The sequence below is a fragment of the Orcinus orca genome, chromosome 1 (genome assembly GCF_937001465.1).
Source record: "Orcinus orca chromosome 1, mOrcOrc1.1, whole genome shotgun sequence".
In the NCBI taxonomy this organism is placed as follows: Eukaryota; Metazoa; Chordata; class Mammalia; order Artiodactyla; family Delphinidae; genus Orcinus; species Orcinus orca.
The window spans coordinates 11492768-11513813 of record NC_064559.1 but is presented as its reverse complement, the minus strand read 5'-3'; the positions used below and the strand labels follow the sequence as shown (position 1 = coordinate 11513813).

Here is a 21046-nt window from a genome sequence, read left to right as displayed (position 1 = left end):
AAACAAATAACAAGAACAAAAAGTGTGTATTTTCCGAGCCTCCAGCAAAACTATAGTATTATAACTTAACCTCAATTATGTGGAAATAAAATCTAGTCCCCAAGATTCTAATAAAACCAAAGATGAAACCTTAAGGTTTGCCAGATGTCTTTTCCTCCAGCTGACTAAAAGAACAAAATGACATTTTTAGGGACTTCCCTGGTGGTCCAGTCATTAAGACTCTGCGCTCCTAATGCAGGGGACCCAGGTTCAATCCCTGGTCGGAGAACTAGATCCCACATGCACACCGCAACTAAAAGATCACGCATGCTGCAACTAAGACCCGGCGCAGCCAAAATAAATAATAAATAAATATTTTTAAAAAAATAACATTGTTAGATCTTCCAAATAATGAGGGCTCTCATCTTTTGAGTGCTTACAATTTATTGAGAACTTTTACGATATTATTTTATTAAATTCTCACAACAACTTGGTGAAGTAGTTATTAGATCTCCATTTTACAGAGGAAAAAAACTCAACCACTCAAAAAGGTATGGTAATGTGAGCCAGGTAAGTGGAGCTGTAATTAAAACCCAGATCTGCTTGATTCCAAATCCCACTCTTTCTGCTATGTAATCCTGACCTACCTGTGGGCTTGGTAGCTGAAGAGTGATAGGCCACAAAGGAGAAGACAGGTCAGCACTATTTCCTTTGGGTCAATGACCCTTAATCTCCTCCTTGTGATTACATGGGGTTTTCCATGTTTATTTTCCAGAAAAACAGAGGTAAATGATTTGCTTAAATCCCTGGGGATCAATACTAATAAGTTAACTCTAAAACAAGTGTGCCCAGTGTGACATTACCTCCCATCTCCACCCGTGTATTACGTTTCCTGAGATGACTCATCCTCTCTGGTCCTCATCCATGTAGCAACCTGCCAGCAGCCCTGAAGGCATTCATTCACTGACCTGCATCTTTCCACCCCCTGGGATTTCCACTTGAAAGACCTTCTGCCTCAGTGTTCACTGCAGGCTCACTCCTTGGTGCCTGGGGGGGTTTGCAGTGGGATTGAAAAAGAGGATTCCCACCAAACGATTTTCTAAAGTTTTCATAGGGAAAACATTCACACATACACACAATCCTGCAACGTGGTGGAGTGCTGGAAGAGGTTTCAAAGGTTAGGACTTCATCAGGAGCCCCTGAGCAGGGCCAGAGCAACGTGAGCTAACAATTCCCAATGGAAACAGTGGTCCAGAAAAATGTCCGGGACCATGCTTAGTAGCAAAGCCACCTGCTCCTCCTGTGGATGAAGAAATGGGAAATCAGTGGAGGGGAATCCAAGGCGTGCTGTAGGAGTTGGAGTAGAAGCCAGAATGTTCCATCCAGTCTGGCTTATCCCCTCTTACTGGAGCTGCAGAAAGAAGAGTAGTCAAGGCTGCTGGGAAAGGGGGTCATGCTGATTTCCCAGCACAAATAACAGATTAGTCAACTTGGAAAAAATTCAGGGTAGCTGAAATCCTTCCCAAACTCCTGATTTCGTAAACATTATTAGCTGAGACAGTAATCCACCCCTGGAATTCTGGAAAGCTTGACCTGCAGCATCTGCCGGGCTAACAAAAATAGCCTTTGATGGTAGCTTCAATCAGTGATACTAAAACCATCTAAAGAAGAAAGTGTCAGAGAGGAGGTGAGTTAGGGAGAAAGAATGGGTTCAGGGAGACAAAAGAAACCAATAGCATCTGTTTCTATCCAAGACCCTTCACCTGGGGTCACTGGACAAACAGCCCTGTCACAGGAGAAGTATCCTCTGATGAAGAGAAGGGATTTTTCATCAGGCTTTACAGGAACATAGGCGAAGAGCTCCCCACGGCCGTAATGCTTTCTTGTTGATACTCTATTCATAGGAAACAGCCTTCTGACTAATAATGCAGTCACCCAAGAGCCCTTCTACTACAAATGATAGCTCTGCTCCCACAGGCATGGCTTGGAGACTCACGCATCCTGGTCACTGCAAAGGGAAACCCCTGGTGCAAATCCTTCTGCTGGAATTCTAATGAACAAGTCAGTCTGCTGTCAGCTTAACAGGCATGAGACTATCACTGGGTAGACAAAGAAAATCCAGAGGCTGGACCTAAAAATCCAAGGACTGAGCTGAGCCCTGAACTCAAGGACCTCTCAGAGGTGCCATTTGTGTGACCTGCTGGGTTCCCATCAATGACAACCCCCCCCCGCCTCCCCCCCAAAATCCTTTTACACATCAGAATGCTTAGAAGTCACACCTGTGTTATCATAGTGTCACGTTTCCCAGGCCTGATCCATTCCTGAGACAGAGCTCTTTCCCTATCCTCCTACTCCTGGCAGGGGAACCTGCTTCCCCAGCCCAGATCCCTGCTCTGCTCACGTCATCACTATCTTGGTTCTGCAAGACCGGAAGTCTGTCTTGTCTATACTTTGTAGCTATTAGTAACTGTTTGTTTTGTTTTGTTTGTGTGTGTGTGTGTGTGTGTTGAGGCACACAGGCTTTCTCTAGTTGTGGCAAGTGGGGGCTACTCTTCATTGCGGTGCACGGGCTTCTCACTGCGGTGGCTTCTCTTGTTGTGGAGCACGGGCTCTAGGTGCGCGGACTTCAGTACTTGTGGCTTGCGGGATCTAGAGCACAGGCTCGGTAGTTGTGGTGCATGAGCTTAGTTGCTCCGCAGCATGTGGGATCTTCCTGGACCAGGGTTCAAACCCGTGTCCGCTGCATTGGCAGGTGGATTCTTAACCACTGCACCACCAGGGAAGTCCCAGTAATTGTTTTTTAAATTCTCTTTTCTCCTCTGTTACTAGTCTATTAAATTTTGTATTCCTTATAGCAGTTGGATGCAAAATAAAAAATTAAAAGTATTTAAAGAAACACGGGGAAAGTTCTACATAATCTTAGTGGAAGAAGCTATCCTAAGTGTGACACAAAACCCAGATACCATTTTTTAAAAAGATCGATGAATTAAATTACATTTTCAAAAAGAGATTCTAAGCAGAAACTAACATACCATTGTAAAGCAATTATACCCCAATAAGATGTTAAAAAAAGAAAAAAAAGAGATTCTATTGGACACAGAGAAAGGAACTTATTAAAAGAAATTACTAACACAATATACCATTAGTGGGACATATTGTAAGGACAAAAAGAACTAGAAAGAAATATTGAAATTTATAGGTTTATTTTTAGTAGTTGCATTGGTGATATAGCTCCAAAACTATCTTGTGTATATTGTAGGGTAATGGGTAAATTCATTAATGTTCCAGGGAACAAGGTTTTCTTTAGGAAAAGGAAGATACAATAGGGAATAAGATAAGGTGGGGAAAAAATTTGTGATGTCAGATTTGGATGGTAATATAAACTCATGATATACATAATATATATACATATAAATGTACATATGTATTTTAATTGCACATATTTAATTTCATAAATATTAAAATTCTGCAGGAAAATATGATGAACAAAGACAAAAGACAAGCGAAAAACCAAAGAAAATATTTATAACACATATGACAAAGAGCTCATTTTTTTACTATTTAAAGAACTCCTATATATCAATTTTTTTTTCTTTTTTTTTTTTTTTTGCGGTACGCGGGCCTCTCACTGTTGTGGCCTCTCCCGTTGCGGAGCACAGGCTCCGGACGCGCAGGCTCAGCGGCCATGGCCCACGGGCCCATTAATTAATTATTTATTTAATTAATTATTTTTAATTTTTGGCTGCATTGGGTCTTCGTTGCTGCATCTGGGCTTTCTATAGTTGCGGCGAGCGGGGGCTACTCTTCGTAGCGGTGCGCGGGCTTCTCACTGCGGTGGCTTCTCTTGTTGTGGAGCACCGGCTCTAGGCGCGCAGGCTTCGGTAGTTGTGGCACGTGGGCTCAGTAGTTGCGGCTCGCGGGCTCTAGAGCACAGGTTCAGTAGTTGTGGCGCACGGGCTTAGCTGCTCCGCGGCATGGGGGATCTTCCCGGACCAGGGCTCGAACCCGTGTCCCCTGCATTGGCAGGCAGATTCTCAACCACTGTGCCACCAGGGAAGGCCTACAATTCTTGCTGTAGGGACTTCCCTGACAGTCCAGTGGTTAGGACTCTGTGCTTCCACTACAGGAGGTGCAGGTTCAAACCCTGGTGGGGGAATTAACATCCTGCATGCTGCGTGGCGTGCCCCAAAAAAAGAAAAAAAAATTCTTGTTATATATTCCCACATGACTTTACAAGAAAAAAATATTTTTTTTTCAATTGTCACTTTTCCTAAAGCCTCTAACTCCTAATAAAAAATAAGTTGCTGGTATTTTGAGAAGTTGAAATATGCTCCCTCACCTTCCCCACTTTATGTATGACTTGCCACCTTCTCTATTCAATTGACTGTGAACTTGTTCCTTCTGAAAGATTAGGTAGGATGAGAACTTAAATGTATTTCAGCTGATACATATCAACAATGTTTAGGGAAAAGTGTTCAGACTCCGTTCGAATGATAGAACCATTTCAAAAGTTTCAGGTTTATTGGTTTTCATCATTGATAGTATAATGTTTTCTGCTTTGCCCGAATCTTTACTTCTTTCATTAGTAACACACGTTGGCCCTCCCCTGCAGTGATTACCTGTTTTCTATTTACTTGTCTGAAAACGACTCACCACCTCTGACCACTCGTCACGGGAAATCTGAGCACCAACTTTGTTTTTTTTAATATTTTGTTGGTAAGTTATGTTTTTCACCTTATTTTCCCGATTTTCATCAAAATTTTTGTTGCATTTTTCTTGTGAAGAAGCTGGGTTTTTTTTAAATCAGATGATCATCAATTTTAAAATTATTTATTTATTTATTTTCTTTATTTTTTTTGGCTGCATTGGGTCGTAGTTGCAGCACGCAGGGTCTCCGTTGAGGCATGTGGGATCTTTCATTGTGGCTCAGGCTTTTCTCTAGTTGTGGTGTGCGGGTTTTCTCTCTCTAGTTGTGGCGCGCGGGCTCCAGGGCACATGGACTCTGTAGTTTGCCGACTCTCTCATTGAGGTGTGCAAGCTCAATAGCTGTGGCACATGGGCTTAGTTGCCCAGGGGCATGTGGGATCTTAGTTCCCCAACCAGGGATGGAAGCCGCGTCCCCTGCATTGGAAGGCGGATTCTTTACCACTGGAACACCAGGGAGGTCCCGAGGAAGCTGTTTGGAAATTAAATAATTAATTGCTTTCAAGTAGGCTAATAAAATCCAAAATGATCAATAGATTATAAGTGAAAAGGAGGTGTCCACCCTTCACCAAGTCTCCCAATTTCTTCTGCCAGAACCAACCACTGTTCTTGGTTTTTTTATATTTCCCAGATATAGTCAACATATAAACAATGTGTATGTATTTGTATTTATACATTTATATATGTGCTTTTGTTTTTTAAACACTGAGATAACTACATATATACGATTTTAGTACCTTGCTTATTTTTTTTTTTTTTTTTTTTTTTTTTTTTTTTTTGTGGTACACGGGCCTCTCACTGTTGTGGCCTCTCCTGTTGCGGAGCACAGGCTCCGGACGCGCAGGCTCAGCGGCCATGGCTCACGGGCCCAGCCGCTCCGCGGCATGTGGGATCTTCCCGGACCAGGGCACGAACCCGTGTCCCCTGCATCAGCAGGCGGACTCTCAACCACTGCGCCACCAGGGAAGCCCTACCTTGCTTATTTTTAAATTTTATGATATATATTGGAAATCTTTCCATATCAAGGTGTATGACCTGTCTCATTGTTTTAACAGCTGCAGAGCATTTCGTTGCATGGCTGTATCATAATTTATTAAACAATCTCCTTTGGATGGGCATTCATGTGATTTCCAAACTTCTGTTACTACAAATAGTAGTGCAGTGAATATCCTGGTATTTATGTTTTGCATCCACTTGCAAGTGTGTCTGCCAGATAAATGTTAGAAGAGGAATTGCTGGGTCAGAGTATCTGAATTTGAAATTTGATAGCTATTGCCACTTTTGCCCCAGAGAATTTTTAATTTGCAATTTTAACATTATAAGTAAGGTCAAGTATTTTTTGATAAATTAAGAAGCCACCTGTTTTTTCTCTTCTGAGGAATATCTATTCTTTTGTTTTAAAAAGAATTTATTGATGTGAAATTCACATAACACAAAATTAACCATTTTAAGGTGAGAAATCCAGTGGCATTTGGTGTATTTACAATATTGTGCAACCCCACCTCTGTCGCGTTCCAAAACATTTTCATCACCCCAGACAGAAATCCCATACTCATTAAGTAGTCCTCACTCCCCTTCCCCTCAAGCCACCCCTGGCAACCACTAGTCTGTGTTCTGTCTATGGATTTATCTATTCTACATAAGAAATATCTATTCTTGTCCTTTGTGTTTTATCGGGTTTTAAAAATTGATATATAGGGCTTCCCTGGTGGCGCAGTGGTTGAGAGTCCGCCTGCCGATTCATGGGACACAGGTTCGTGCCCCGGTCCGGGAGGATCCCACATGCCGCGGAGCAGCTGGGCCCATGGGCCATGGCCACTGAGCCTGCGCGTCCGGAGCCTGTGCTCCGCAACGGGAGAGGCCACAACAGTGAGAGGCCCGCGTACCGCAAAAAAAACCTGTAAAATCATTCTTTATCTTTTATTTCTATTTTGGATCAAAAAGCCTCATGCTCCTACCCATGCTATTTATAATAATGAAAACATGTGAAATGCACTGAAACAATATTTAGCTTTCTAAAATATATGTATGTAGACTATACTAATTCTAATATGTGAAATAACATTGAATTAAAAGCAGAACACCAAATAGTAGATAAAAACTTGTTATATAAAGCCTGTGTAGAGGCATTATCAAAGATTTAAAAAAGTTAATTTGGAGGAATGGAAACAGTTTATAATGAAGTCTTCATTAGGCTTGGGTTGAATGGTTGCTTCAATTCTCAGAAAAGAGCACATCCATCTGGCAAGCATTAAGGCAGAACAAGGAGGGGCAGATGGGCACAGTAATAGGTCAGTACCGGCAGAGGAAAGAATACCTCGATCGGGCTACTGATATCCCACCTTTGGCACCCAGGCAGTCCAACTGGCCAGCTAGACTTGGCCGGTGCACACCCAAGGGAATTCAAGGCCACCTGGCGGCTGTATCATAAAATTACACCTCAATTGATTCCTGGAGTTCAGATGTAGCAAGACAAACTAAGTAGGACTTGGATTGACCACCATTTATTGGCCAGCTTTACATGCACACAAAAGCACCTTACTGGCTCCTGGTTTATCATCACAATTTCCTACAAATCGTACTACTTCCTCTCATCTTTGTCAGGGTTCTTAGTCACGCCTTCTGTCACCCTCAATCAATATAATATCTCTCTTTATCATCTTTCCTCTGGAAATACCACATACTACTGCACGTGAGCGATCAAGATTCAGTCCTTAATGACAGGAAAACCACCCCTTCACCGCAGCACATTCTCCAATTCTCCTCCAGAAACACAGCAATATATTTTATTATTAAACAATAAACATAATAAAGTAGCACTTGATTCACAAAGATAAATACATATTATGTTTCACTGTTCTTTTTTTAAATGGCCCAATCATTATAGAACATTATTCTAATCATTGTCAACTCTTGATTATCCTTTGGGATAGTCTGGGTAATAAAAAGAGCAGCATTTAATCTCAGGCCTATTTCTGTTACTGTTGTTATTAGTACTCTCCCCGGAGAGCTCTATCTGCCTGAAAGGACAGCCCCCTCCCACCAGGTGACAAGTTCTGCTATGATATTTGAAAGACTTTAAAAAGGTAAGGAAAGTCTCTCTGGAAAGGAACTTCTGAATGTGGACACTTGACTACCTTAGCTTTTGTTTGATTACTCTTTCTGATGACCTCTACTTCCTGATTACTCAACTTTCCATTCTGCATCATGAAAGTACATGGGTCATAGCAGGAGCTCAATAAACGTCAGTCCCTTCGCTTCTCGTCCAACTGATCCAGCACACTTGTGTAAAGACCGGAAGTATGAAGCAGGATGGCAAGTACCAGTCATACAAGATATGAAGTCGGGAGAGGTGAGTGTGTGTGTGGTGGGGATGTCAGGCCCCTTCTTCCAATCTTCAGGTCCATCTATGGCTTTGATGAGTCCCAGGACCAAAGCTCGCCCTCTCTACTCAAAAGTGGGGCGCCCATCAGCCCTGCAGTTCATCTCCTCCCAGCCTCAAATTGTTTCAAACCCTCTTTCCCTAAATCCGTCTTGTTACAGCACTACAATTGTTTGCTTTTTCCAAACTAATTGAAAATTAGAAGATGTGGACAAAAAGAAACTTGAAAACAGAGACACAAAAAACTTCAGAAAATGTATGGCATTAGTCTGAGCAGTCCTCCACTTAACTGGGTTCCAACACATTAGTTATTCATTGTTCCCTCAGTGTTTACTGTGCTTGTCAGTGATTAAAACACCAGAAATAGTTAACCTCACCACTGGTGGAACACAGTGACAGTCTGAGTTTCCCAGGGTAATGCACCTGGAAGGGTGCACCACCACTTCTGTGCTGTTCTTCTAAAAATGAAACTAACCATGGGAAAACATAAAACAAACGCAAATCGAAAGACATTCTACAAAACTACGGACAGATACTTTTTAAAAATGGCAGAGTCATGAAAGATAGCAAAGGCTGAGGGGTTTGTTGCAGATCGAAGGAGGCTAAAGAGTCATTTCAAGGACATTATTGAGACAAGTGGCAAAATTTGAATATGGACTGTATAGTATTAGGTAATAGTATATCAAGGTTAAACTTCCTGAATTTTATAAATAAACTATTGATATACAAGAGAATGTCCTTGTTCTTAGTAGATACCTGCTAAAGTATTCTGAAGCAAAAGGGCACAAATAATTTAGTGAACAAAATAATGTGAACATACAGAGAGAGAACAGTGATAAAGCCAATGTGGCAAAACGTGAAAAATTGGGATAAAGAAAATGTGGGAGTTCTCTGTATTATTCTTGAACTCTTCTGTAAATTTGAATTTTTTTCTTTAAAAAGAAAGAGAAGGGGCTTCTCTGGTGGCGCAGTGGTTGGGAGTCCGCCTGCCGATGCAGGGAACGCGGGTTCGTGCCCCGGTCTGGGAAGATCCCACATGCCGCGGAGCGGCTGTGCCCGTGAGCCATGGCCGCTGAGCCTGCGCGTCCGGAGCCTGTGCTCTGCAACGGGAGAGGCCACAGCAGTGAGAGGCCCGCGTACCACAAAAAAAGAAAAAAAAGAAAGAGAAAAGAGGAAACACAAAAATAGAAGAACATTCAAGAATCAGGTCTTCCACTTCTTTCTTTTGATAGGTTTTTCATGCAAGTAAGAGAAGAGAAGAGTTTACATGTAGCTCTTATAGCAAAAGCATTTTTAAGTTGAGAATAATACTGGTCGACCATTGGGGGGTTAGATTATTTTTCTAGGTGGCCCTCGCTAGGTTACTCTCTAACCAGAAAGAAGGCATTGATTTGCTTCATAGATTCTCCTAATTAATTCCGAATTATTCTACACATTCAGTTCAAGGGAGGGTGTGCTGTTCAATGATCACAAATAATAATAGTTGATGAGTAGTAAGTGTTTATGTGTGATGTGTATGAAACACTGAGTTAATCTTTTAACGGTATTGGGACATTTGGTTCTCGACAGTCCTATGAGATGTGTACTATTATTATGGCCATTTTTACAAATGAAGAAACTGAGGCACAGAGGCAGTAAATACATTTCACAAGGTCACAAAACTACTCCATGGAGGAGCCGGGAATTAATCGGGTCTATCTGACTCCAGCACTGATGCTTTTAACTGTTGCGCTACTACCAGACATCCAGACACAAGGAGCCCTTGCTAAGCCAGCATCTTGTCAGGAGTAGCATTTATCTGCTGTGCCTACTCTTAGCGCTAGGATTGGATACCATGGTAAGTCTGGGTATCTCCCTAACCATCACATGCCAGAGAAGGCTATGAAGACTTTAAGGGCAGAGGAAGGGCCTCATCCCCTGCTCTGACCCCAGTCGTTTTTTCCACCTTCCACTCTGTACACCAGCACTGGATGGGGGCTTTAACTCAGGCTTGTAAAGACAGCCAAGACCATGAACGAACTCACACTGTGGAATGAAATCTACATGAAGTTGGCAGCGATGAACTCTGACGTTAACGTGCCTCGTCTTGCATTTCCCCCTTGCTTTTCGGGGTCTCTAGACCTCCTTCCATGCATGCCTCCCCCATCCTTTTCCCTTGAGCCTCTTCTACAGGAGAGGAGGCACTGGCTCTCCCCTCACTTTGTTCCACACCAACTCAGAGTTCAGCTGAAGTCCCAGATGGGATGGTTCTTCCCTCACACGCGTCGTACAAAACACCCACAGCTCGTCACAGGTTCTGTCTCCCTCCACCCTGCATGTCTATAATTCCCTGGCAGCAACCACTGAGTTCCACCATTCTGTCCCCTGCCCTGTCCTCCTTGGGGCAACAGGAGGGGTATTTTTTATTCCACTACTTTGGGCAGGAAAAGCAAATTATAGAACGGAGTTCAAGCTGAAAACAGATTGCTCTGTCAAGCAGAAGCATGGATGCCTGTGACACCTTCTGACTAATACCACTCAAAACCCACTCTGGATGCAGAAACCCATAAGCAAAGTGTAGGGAATGTGTAATGGAGAGGGAGGGGAGACCCAGTCCCTTCAACCTCCCAGAGGGAGAGAAACTTACAATGACCTGGAAATAATAAAACTGTTGGAAGCTTATGAAATCAGCTTCACCATTCCTGATGACACTGTTCCATTTGTTCTCCAATTATGTATAACCCACAAATGAGTCACCAAAATAGAACATTTAAACTTAACACCATCCCATTTGGGCATCTTTGTTTCCATACACTTGAGTCATGCTCAGGGCTGCACCTGTTTTGCATGTAGTCACATTTCTATCACTCTGAGCTCTAGGCTTTGGCACAGCAGCAGGATGGGCAGATGGGGAGGCCCCAGATCTAAACTGGATCTGTCAGCTGGAGTATGGCAGCATTTGGACAGCATCTGGTCTAAGAGAAGACAGTCTCCAGGAAGGGCAGAGCATTGACTTAGGTGATATACAGGTCACAGCTAGTATCTGTGACTAACATGATATGTCATGTGCCCTGATAGGCAGGTGGAACCCTACCTGTAATAGTCAGAAATCCAGGGAGTTAACATCCGGTAATTGTCAGATGGTTGCACCAACCACTAGACTGTGCCTCTTGGGCAGATTCTAGTACTTGGTGGTAGGACAGTACTGGTGGGAAGAAGGCAAAGTACCCCGATTTTGATGGAGAGGGTACCAGGCAGACATAAGTACATCAGAGACCACACTGAACCAGTCATCAGGCTCCTGCAGCCTGGAAGCAAGAGTGCATTGGGAGCAGTCCTTGATGAGCTATAAGGTCAAATGCCCTTCTACAAGGTCATGATAGGTCCTAGAGACTGATGCTCCAGGTCACACATGGCAAGGACTGTAAACCCAGGGAAATGGCTTCAATCTGGGCTCTCCACTGTCAGGAAGAGATCCTTCATTCATGTGGTCAGTATCTTCTGAGCACTCAGTAGGTACCAAGCACTGGTTTACAATGGAGACTAGTCTCTGCCCTCAAGGAGTCTTGAGAAACAGGACTCATTTGACCATCAATGAGAAAGCACTGAGACAAACCTTTACAGTACCTCTGGTGCAACCCTTACAGACTGGAGGCCTGTCTCTACACAGGTCCTGCAGACTCGATTTTTCTTTTTATGCTCTGCACAGCAAAATACATAACGCAGTAAAGTGCACAAGGAACCAGCTTGATGACTTTAAAAAGCCACCAGCACAGTGTTTTAAAAGGTTACATACACATCGGGCTTCCCTGGTGGCGCAGTGGTTGAGAATCTGCCTGCCAATGCAGGGGACACGGGTTCGAGCCCTGGTCTGGGAGGATCCCACATGCCGCGGAGCAACTAGGCCCGTGAGCCACAACTACTGAGCCTGTGCATCTGGAGCCTGTGCTCAGCAACGGGAGAGGCCGCGATAGTGAGAGGCCCACGTACTGCGATGAAGAGTGGCCCCTGCTTGCCACAACTGGAGAAAGCCCTCGCACAGAAACGAAGACCCAACACAGCCATAAATAAATAAATAAATAAATAAATAAAAAAGGTTACACATCAAAATGTCAACCCTGAATACAGAGAAGAGGCAAGGTAAGTTTGGTGGGCAGAATAATAGCCCCCAAACATGTGCATCTCCTAATCACCAGAGCATGTGAATAAACACAGGACACTTACACAGCAAAAAGGACTTTGCATATGTGATTAAGTTAAGGACCTTGAGATGAGAAGATGATTCTGGACTACCTGGGTGGGCACAATCTAACCACATGGTCCTTAAGATCAGAGAAACTTTCTCAACCAAGTTCAAAGTCAGAGGGAGATGTGACAACAGAAGAATAGTTGGAGAAATGTAACATCATTGGCTATAAAGATTGAGGAAAGGGACGTCTTTATATGAGCTTTATATCATGCTTTGCGAGCACAAATCGTCACGAGCCAAGAGTCCTAGCAGCTTTTAGAATCTGGAAAAGGTGAGGAGGATTCTCCCCCTGGGGCCTCCAGAAAGCAACACAGTGCACCTTGACTTCAGTCGGCCTTTTGTCAGACTGCTGACCTACAGAACTGTAAGATAATACGTTTTATTGTCTTAAGCCATTACATCTGTGGTCATTTGTACAGATAGCAATAGGAATCTAATAAAGTGAGAGATGGTGCCACATTTACGAAGCTAAAAGGATTGAATACTTTCTATTTCCTTCCCTAATATTCATTAAATCTTCCTCTATCATAACAGAAAATCAATAGGTAATGTCCAAAATCAATAAATCAAAAAATAACAGTTTAGCATATTCTTTATGCATGGAGATAAGTACCAGAAGAAAAGCCTAAATGAAGGGAAAGTGGGTGACTCTGGGGAGTGAGATTAAAAGGCAGGGCAGGGTCTGCTGTTTTTAGTACCATTAGTGCTATTTTTAAAAATCTAAGGGGGGGACTTCCCTGGTGGCGCAGTGGTTAAGAATCCGCCTGCCAATGCAGGGAACACAGGTTCAACCCCTAGTCCGGGAAGATCCCACATGCCACGGAGCAACTAAGCCCGTGTGCACAACTACTGAGCCTGCGCTCTAGAGCCCGCGAGCCACAACTACTGAGCCCACGTGCCACAACTACTGAAGCCCGCACGCCTAGAGCCCATGCTCTGCAACAAGAGAAGCCACCGAAATGAGAAGCCTGTGCGCAACGGAGAGTAGCCCCCGCTCGCCGCAACTAGGGAAAAACCTGCACGCAGAAACGAAGACCCAATGCAGCCAAAAATAATCAATTAATTAAATAAATTTTAAAAAAAGAATCCTTTACAAATCTAAGGGGAATTAAACTTTGATTTAAAAAATGCTAAAGCCATGTAATTAGGCAGTTGTTATCCTTGGTCCAAGCATCTTATCACCTAATGTCTAGAGTTGTTCTGGTGTATGTGATAGCCACTAGCTCTATGTAGCTTTTACATTTTAAATTAAAATTAATTTAAAATTAGTTCCGGGTGGGGGATATATTAGGAGTTCAGGATTAGCAGATACAAACCACTATACATAAAATAGATAAACAACAAGGTCCCACTTTATAGCACAGGGAACTATATTCAATAGCCTGTAATAAACCATAATGAAAAAGAATATATATATATCAGAATCACTGTGCTGTACATCAGAAACTAACACAACATTGTAAATCAACTACACTTCAATTTAAGAAAAGAAAATTCAGTTCCTTAATCGCACTAGCCACATTTCATGTGCCGGACAGGGTGTATTGGATAGCATAGGTTTAGAACATTTCCATCATCGCAGAAAATTCCATGGTCTGTATCCTTCCTGCACTCTGCCCTACACACCCTGCATTCATTTTTGGGTTGGTGACCCCTGCCTAGAGGCAAGATAGGGCGGAAGATGTGAAGTATAAGAGACAACAGGCCAGTTAAAGAAATTCTACCTGCCAGCCAGGATTAAGGGAAATGGGATTAGGAAAGGAACAGATAGGCTAAATTCCAGTTATCTAGGGCTTTGTAATACACCACTTCAAAACCTATATGTCATAAAATAACCTGTTTTGTTTTGCTTGTTTTGGCCACGCAGCTTGTGGGATCTTAGTTCACTGACCCGGCCCCCGGCAGTGAGATCTCGGGGTCCTAATCCCTGGACTGCCAGGGAATACCAAAATAACCATTTTTTATTGTACCCATAAACTCCAGGGGATAGAAACTCTGACCGGGCACATAGGGGAGGCTTGTCTCTACTCCAGAATGCCTGGGCCCAAAGATTCAATGAGTGGGGCTTGTATCACCTGGAGTCATCTCTACTCACGTTTGGCAAGAGATGCTGGCTGCTAGCTGGGACCTCCAGCTGGAAGCTTAGGCTGGAATATCTAAGCAAAGTCTCCCTGTGTGGCCTGGGCTTCGTCACCACATGATGGCTGGGTTCCAGGAGGGAGCAAGCAACCAAGAGACAGGAAGTGGAAACTGCCAGGTTCTTAAGGCCTGGGCCCAGAGATTGGTACCATTCTCTTCTACCATGCTTTATTGGTCAAGCAGTCACAGAGCCCAGATTCAAAGAGAGGGGACGTGAACCCCACCTCTCAATTAGAGGAGGGTCAAAGAATTTGGGAGGACATGTTTTAATACTGCCAGAGCTCATAACTCCCCTCCCTTCCTTATCAAAGCCTACTTTTCAAGGAGAGAATATTTTTCTTGACAAAACAAGTCTTTATAAAACTTGCATCAAAAAATATTCTAAAAGTATAATGTGCCCTACTCTGTGTCAAACACTGTTCGCCTACTTTTTTTTTTTTTTTTGTAGGCTACTCTTTTGAGTAATGATGTAAAGGAGAAAATAGAGACATGCAGTGTGGAGAAAGCTGCTTTCTTAAATGGGAGAAAGTTTGAACATGTTTATAGGCTCAGAGGGAAAAGGGTGTTGCAGATATAGAAAAATAATCCAGATATTGGCAGGGAAAGTAGGGCTTGAATGAAGAGTACCAGGGAGGAAATTTACATCCAGCAGCAGGGGGCTATTCCTCCTTTGTCCCTTCCAGAGATTTCCTTTTAATGCAGATGTACCTTTTCCCTTCTGAACATTTAAAACACTTTTGCACAGAAAACTGTGTGTTTCTTAGTAGAAACACCCATGGGGAGTGGGGCATTTAATTTAAAGGTGCTGGGGCCCCCAGTGGTATTATTTCAACTACTATTCCTCCCACTTAAAAGAGGGTGAACATAGTTAGTGTTAAATATCGCTCCCCCAAGGGAATTTGCAAGAAGCAGAACTCAGACAGCTGCAATGAGCTCTCTGAGAGATTCTGATTTACAAGGAATTGCAACATTTTGCCTTCACCCAAGTGTTCCCTGAAGTTTTGCTTCCATCTTCAAGAAAAGAACCCTTTACTACTTTCCAACTCTTTTGCGGTACGCGGGCCTCTCACTGTTGCGGCCTCTCCCGTTGCGGAGCACAGGCTCCGGACACACAGGCTCAGCGGCCATGGCTCACGGGCCATAGCTCACGGGCCCAGCCGCTCCACGGCATGTGGGATCCTCCCGGACCGGGGCACGAACCCGTGTCCCCTGCATTGGCAGGCGGACTCTCAACCCAAGGGCAATTTTCTTCCTATTTTTAAAAAATTTTTTCAAAGTCAGTTATCAACCTTTATCATGAAAAATTCCCTGAAATATAAATTTATTCCAAGCCACAGCATACACGAAGCCTCACTCATCGTTGCCAGGTTTACATCTTAGATTCTGATCACAAGGAACAAATGAAAGGATGGAGGCTCTTCTTGAACTCATTTTCCATCTGCAAAAACCACTGTCTAAACAAATCTTTACCCAGAAAGAAAGCATCATCTTTGTTGTAAAAGCAAGATTGTCTAATAGTGTTACCAGAGCTCTCTGTACCTCAGGTTCCTCATCTGTACCTGCCATGCACAGCTGAATGAATGCCCTAGGGCTGGTGTTTAAAGTGTACTACAAATATTAAGATGAGTTCCAAATGAAACTTTTGGTGGAGTTGAGTAATACAACTTGTAGCTTCCCCTTTAAGAATTAATTTCCCTGTGGAATCACTTAAAACCAAAAGGGCTCTACAGATTACCTCTGGGTTTAATCCTTTAAAGAAGCAAGAAACACCGGGATGAATTTAACTGAAACTCAACACTTAAGTACTTGCCTAAGTGCCTAAAATGGTTATAAGCCCTTCCCTGAGAGTTTTTAAGAAAAGAAATTCCTTTTCCTGAAGTAGTTCAGGTTTCAAGTGAAGCTGCTACTCAGGGGAGTTAAATTAAATAACCTCTAAAAGTTTTTTCCAACCATTGGGGTTTTTTTGTAATTCTCTTATGCTTTCCCCTTCTCTCTCATTTCAAAGATAATCAGGAAGTCTCCTAGGATAAGGTTATCATATTCATGTCTTGCCAAAAATGTAAGAAAAAAAACTCCTCTTTGATTGGATCAAGAGGAACAATTATACTTCCTAAAATGAGCTTAAGCTAAGAAAATGAAAAGGTTTATAAATAAGAAGTTCAGTGCTTCTTTTTTGGTCTCCTTTCATCACTGTGTGATTTACTTTAATAGTAGCCTGTCATTTCCAACTAGATGACTAGTGGCCTGGTCATGGGTTCCAGGGCATTTCATCTGTGGTCACCCATCTTACCCATGAAGAAATTAATATTTAGTCTACTTTTTTTACTATTATTCTCTACTGTAACCTCCTGACCCTTGCCCAATCAAAACGATCGGTGCGGGTTTCCCTGGTGGTGCAGTGATTGAGAATCTGCCTGCCAATGCAGGGGACACGGGTTCGAGCCCTGGTCTGGGAAGATCCCACATGCCGCGGAGCAACTGGGCCGGTAAGCCACAGCTACTGAGCCTGCGCGTCTGGAGCCTGTGCTCCGCAACAAGAGAGGCCGCGACAGTGAGAGGCCCGCGCACCGCGATGAAGAGTGGCCCCCGCTCTCCACAACTAGAGAAAGCCCCCGCACAGAAATGAAGACCCAACACAGCCAAATAAATAAATAAATAAATTTATAAAACAAACAAACAAAAAGATCGGTGCTATTCTGCTTTTACCTACAGAGAAAGAACAAGGAGAAGATAAAACAGGACCTTGCTGTTAGGGGGTGCTGGTTCATTTCTGATGGTCAAACAGGAAAAGCTGTTTTGAACTTTGCCCCATCAGTTCCTAAAACTGCAGCATAGGAACTTATAATTGTAACTGCCCTTTATCTTCCAAGAATGAAACTGTTTTCTCCAGTTGAAATTTAAGGGAATGAATTAATTGGTGTTTCTGGCAGGAGTGCTCTATAATTGCAAAGCATTGTTGAGTATCACCATATAGTTTTTTCCTTAGATGATCAATTAGGAGGAAGTATGACATTCTCAAAGCTATTCTCTAATTTGGTCAGCAGACCCTACCAAGAATATGATCCCCTCTCTGACCAGGTATAATCACAGTGATAAGTGACTTTCAAGCTTATGCCCATACCGTCCTAAATTCCTGATTTGCCCCAGAAGGAGGTTCCCATCACAGTGTTCTGAGTGCTGGCCTTTGGGCCTGACTTCCCAGTGTGCTTGGATTTGAGACTTTTTGCCTGTCCTTTAACTCGTGATTTGCCCCACCTCATGTTTAATTAGGGTTTTTATTCGGAGTGTAGAATCTTAAAGTTTACCCCTGTTGGATTTCATCTTGTTAATATTGAAAGATTCCATAAGAAAATCTCAAGGCAAAAAGGGATCATAGGCTTCCCTGGTGGCGCAGTGGGAGTCCGCCTGCCGTTGCAGGGGACACGGGTTTGTGCCCTGGTCCGGGAAGATCCCACATGCCGCGGAGCGGCTGGGCTCATGAGCCATGGCCACTGAGCCTGCGCATCCGTAGCCTGTGCTCCGCAGCGGGAGAGGCCACAACAGTGAGAGGCCCGCGTACCGCAAAAAAAAAAAAAAAAAAAAAAAGGATCATAGTGGACCTTCAAGGAAAGGAAATAGGAAAGAAGTCCAGAGAAGCAAAGAGTTAACTAGGAAGCCTAGTTGAGTGACTTCTAAATTAAGAGGGCAGACTGAACCCTGCATTTACTTTTGCTGCCTCCTAAAACCCCAATAACAGGGATTTTTGGTTTAAGGCACAAACTCACATAGATAAAGAGAATGGAGTGGCCATGACAGTAAGAAAATTTTGGCATCTGAAAAGCTGATGGACAAGTGGTAACTAAATTAGCACTTCAGAGAATGCTAGTCCCTAAGCCAGCAGTGGGGAAAGACACAATTCCATGCGCTCCCCCAAGTCCTAAAAGCTTTAAGAACTGATGGCTTCAGGTTCTACTGAGAGTGAAGAGGAAGATGGGCTAAAACAGTTGATTGGATGAAGGTTGCTATTCAACCCCTGGAGCCCCTTCCCTACCCTCTTCGTAGGAGGTGTATTATCTGGACAATAAGGCGCCATGGAAGGTTGGCAATACTGTTTTCAGAGGATTAAAGGGAATATTTTCAGCTCAGCATCATTCTTATAGACAAAATGTTAGTGGTTTCTTCTGTACAGAATCCAACCAGTCCAACAGGAAAGTGTCAAGAACTGAGGCTTTAGTGTTCCTCAAACACACATCTCAGCCGGTCATCGTCATAGGTGAAGTCCACAAACAAGCCCCACCCACACCCTCAGAGTTTCCAAACAACCTGCAAGACTGCCTCTCTTAAATATAAGAAGCCTTCTGAGGCTCACCATGCATCTGAGGAAAATCCCCAGTGTGAAAAACAGGTCACAACGCACACACACACACACACACACACACACACACACACACTTGGAGGAAACAGAAACTGCAGAGATAAAACATCGCAAAACAATGATTAATAACCTCACAATGTTAAGAAGATGTTGCATTCGTGAAATAAGAATATTTAGAAACCATTAGCAGAAATGAAAATCCCAGTGAGAGGTTTAGAAGAGTTGAAGAAATTTCCCCAAAAGTAGAGGAAAATGACAAAAAGATGGGAAACAGGAGTGTGGAGATAAGAAAATAAAAAGATCATTCAAGAATGTCTAATATTTGAACAGTAAGTTTTCTATAAAGAAAGAACAGAAAAAAAATGGAGGAGAGGAAATCTTCAAAGAAGACAGGCCATAGATCATCAGGAATCAGAACATCTGGAAGACAGAATAAAATGAAGCATTGCTGTCAAAATTTTGAGGGAAAATGATTTTTCAAACCAAAATTCTATCTCATATATCAATTAAGTATAAACATAAAATAAGATATTTTTAGATATGAATGGTCTCAAAATTTTCCCTCCTACGTACAGTTTCTCAGGAAGCTCCTGAAGTATGTACGCCACCAAAACAAGGAGTCAACAATGGGAGGGGAAGTTACAAGAAACAGAAGTTCCGAGTCAAGAGGAAGGCAAAGGGTTTTTCTAGAATGATGGTGCAGAGATATTCTGGGAAGACAGCCGTGCTGCAGGCACAGAGAGCAACCAAGTCAGACTGGAGCATGTTGGAAAGCTCAGGGAAAGATTTCTTCAAGAAGATGAAAATGATAGATGAGGTTGAAAGTGAGGAGATTTAGACAATTGTGGAAAGTTTGTGGTTGATTTAATACAAGTATAAAGAAAACCAAGGAACAACAACAATTTTTTTCAAAGACAATTATTAACCTCAGGGAAAATAAAAAGTTCTGCAAGAGGGCTTCCCTGGTGGCGCAGTGGTTGAGAGTCCGCCTGCCGATGCAGGGGACACAGGTTCGTGCCCCGGTCCAGAAAGATCCCACATGCCGCGGAGCGGCTGGGCCCGTGAGCCATGATGCCGCTGAGCCTGCGCGTCCGGAGCCTGTTGCTCCGCAACGGGAGAGGCCACAGCAGTGAGAGGCCCGCGTACCGGAAAAAAAAAAAAAAAGTTCTGCAAGAAAGGGTAATCATAGTATGCTCCCTGGCTCATCTGTGAATAGTATATACATAGTTATAATAATGAAAAGATGGAATCATCCTCTAAACAAGATGGGATGGTGTGATGGGAAGTGTGTGTATGTGTGTGTGTGTGTATATATATATATATATATATGTATATAATATATATGGTAGTGGAGGGCAGTGGTGAAAGAGAATTAAATCTTTACCTTTCATGGAAGGAAGTCAACGGATAATGTCTAAAATGGGAATACAAAGAAATAACAATATAAACAACATCTCTAAATGACAATTTTTAGAGATAGGAAGATAAATATTAAAAGCAGCAGCTTAGGACTTCACTGGTGGTGCAGTGGTTAAGAATCCACCTGCTAATACAGGGGACACGGGTTCGAGCCCTGGTGTGGGAAGATCCCACATGCCGTGGAGCAACTAAGCCCGTGTACCACAACTGCTGAGCCTGTGCTCTAGAGCCTGCAAGCCACAACTACTGAGCCCACGTGCCACAACTACTGAGCCCATGTGCTGCAACTACTGAAGCCCACGTGCCTAGAGCCCGTGCTCTGCAACAAGAGAAGCCACAGCAATGAGAAGCCCACGCACCGCAATGACGAGTAGCTCCCGCTCACCTCAACTAGAGAAAGCCCGCGCACAGCAACACAGCCAAAAAAACAAAACAACAAAAAAAAGAAGCAGCTTAAAGATTTGAAAGTCGTTGCCTCTAAGGAAAGAAATACGATGCAGAGGAAAGCAGTACTTTTTGTAACAAGTCTTGTAGAATTGACTCTTTATGTGCACAAAAAATTGTAATAAAAATAAAAACTAATTTGAAACCAGAATGAATAAATGAAGGGAAAAAAAGGAATTGAGAAAGCCATTTAGCCTTGCTAAGAAAATGCTTTGATGATGAGTGAAGAGGGAATAGAACTCATCCAACACTTCAAAGCCAAGTGGAAAAGGGTCCAGAAATGAAGCAAAGGAATAAAGACCACCACTTGAACATATCATTGGATTTGGAAGAAAGAGGACATAAATCTGTCACCAAGGCCGGTCAATTAACGGCCTCTTCAGCTTCATTTCTCCCC

At 43.0% G+C, this 21046-nt stretch overlaps 1 long non-coding RNA gene across 1 annotated transcript in view; it reads right to left on the bottom strand.

The window, feature by feature from the left end:
• Positions 1 to 2216: 2216 nt before the first annotated feature.
• The window catches only part of LOC117201768 (uncharacterized), a 112280-nt gene continuing 93450 nt past the window's right edge, over positions 2217 to 21046 (bottom strand). The window contains exon 3 of the long non-coding RNA XR_007475547.1: positions 2217 to 5155. This is a non-coding gene — a long non-coding RNA (uncharacterized LOC117201768). The remainder of the gene's footprint in view (positions 5156 to 21046) is intronic.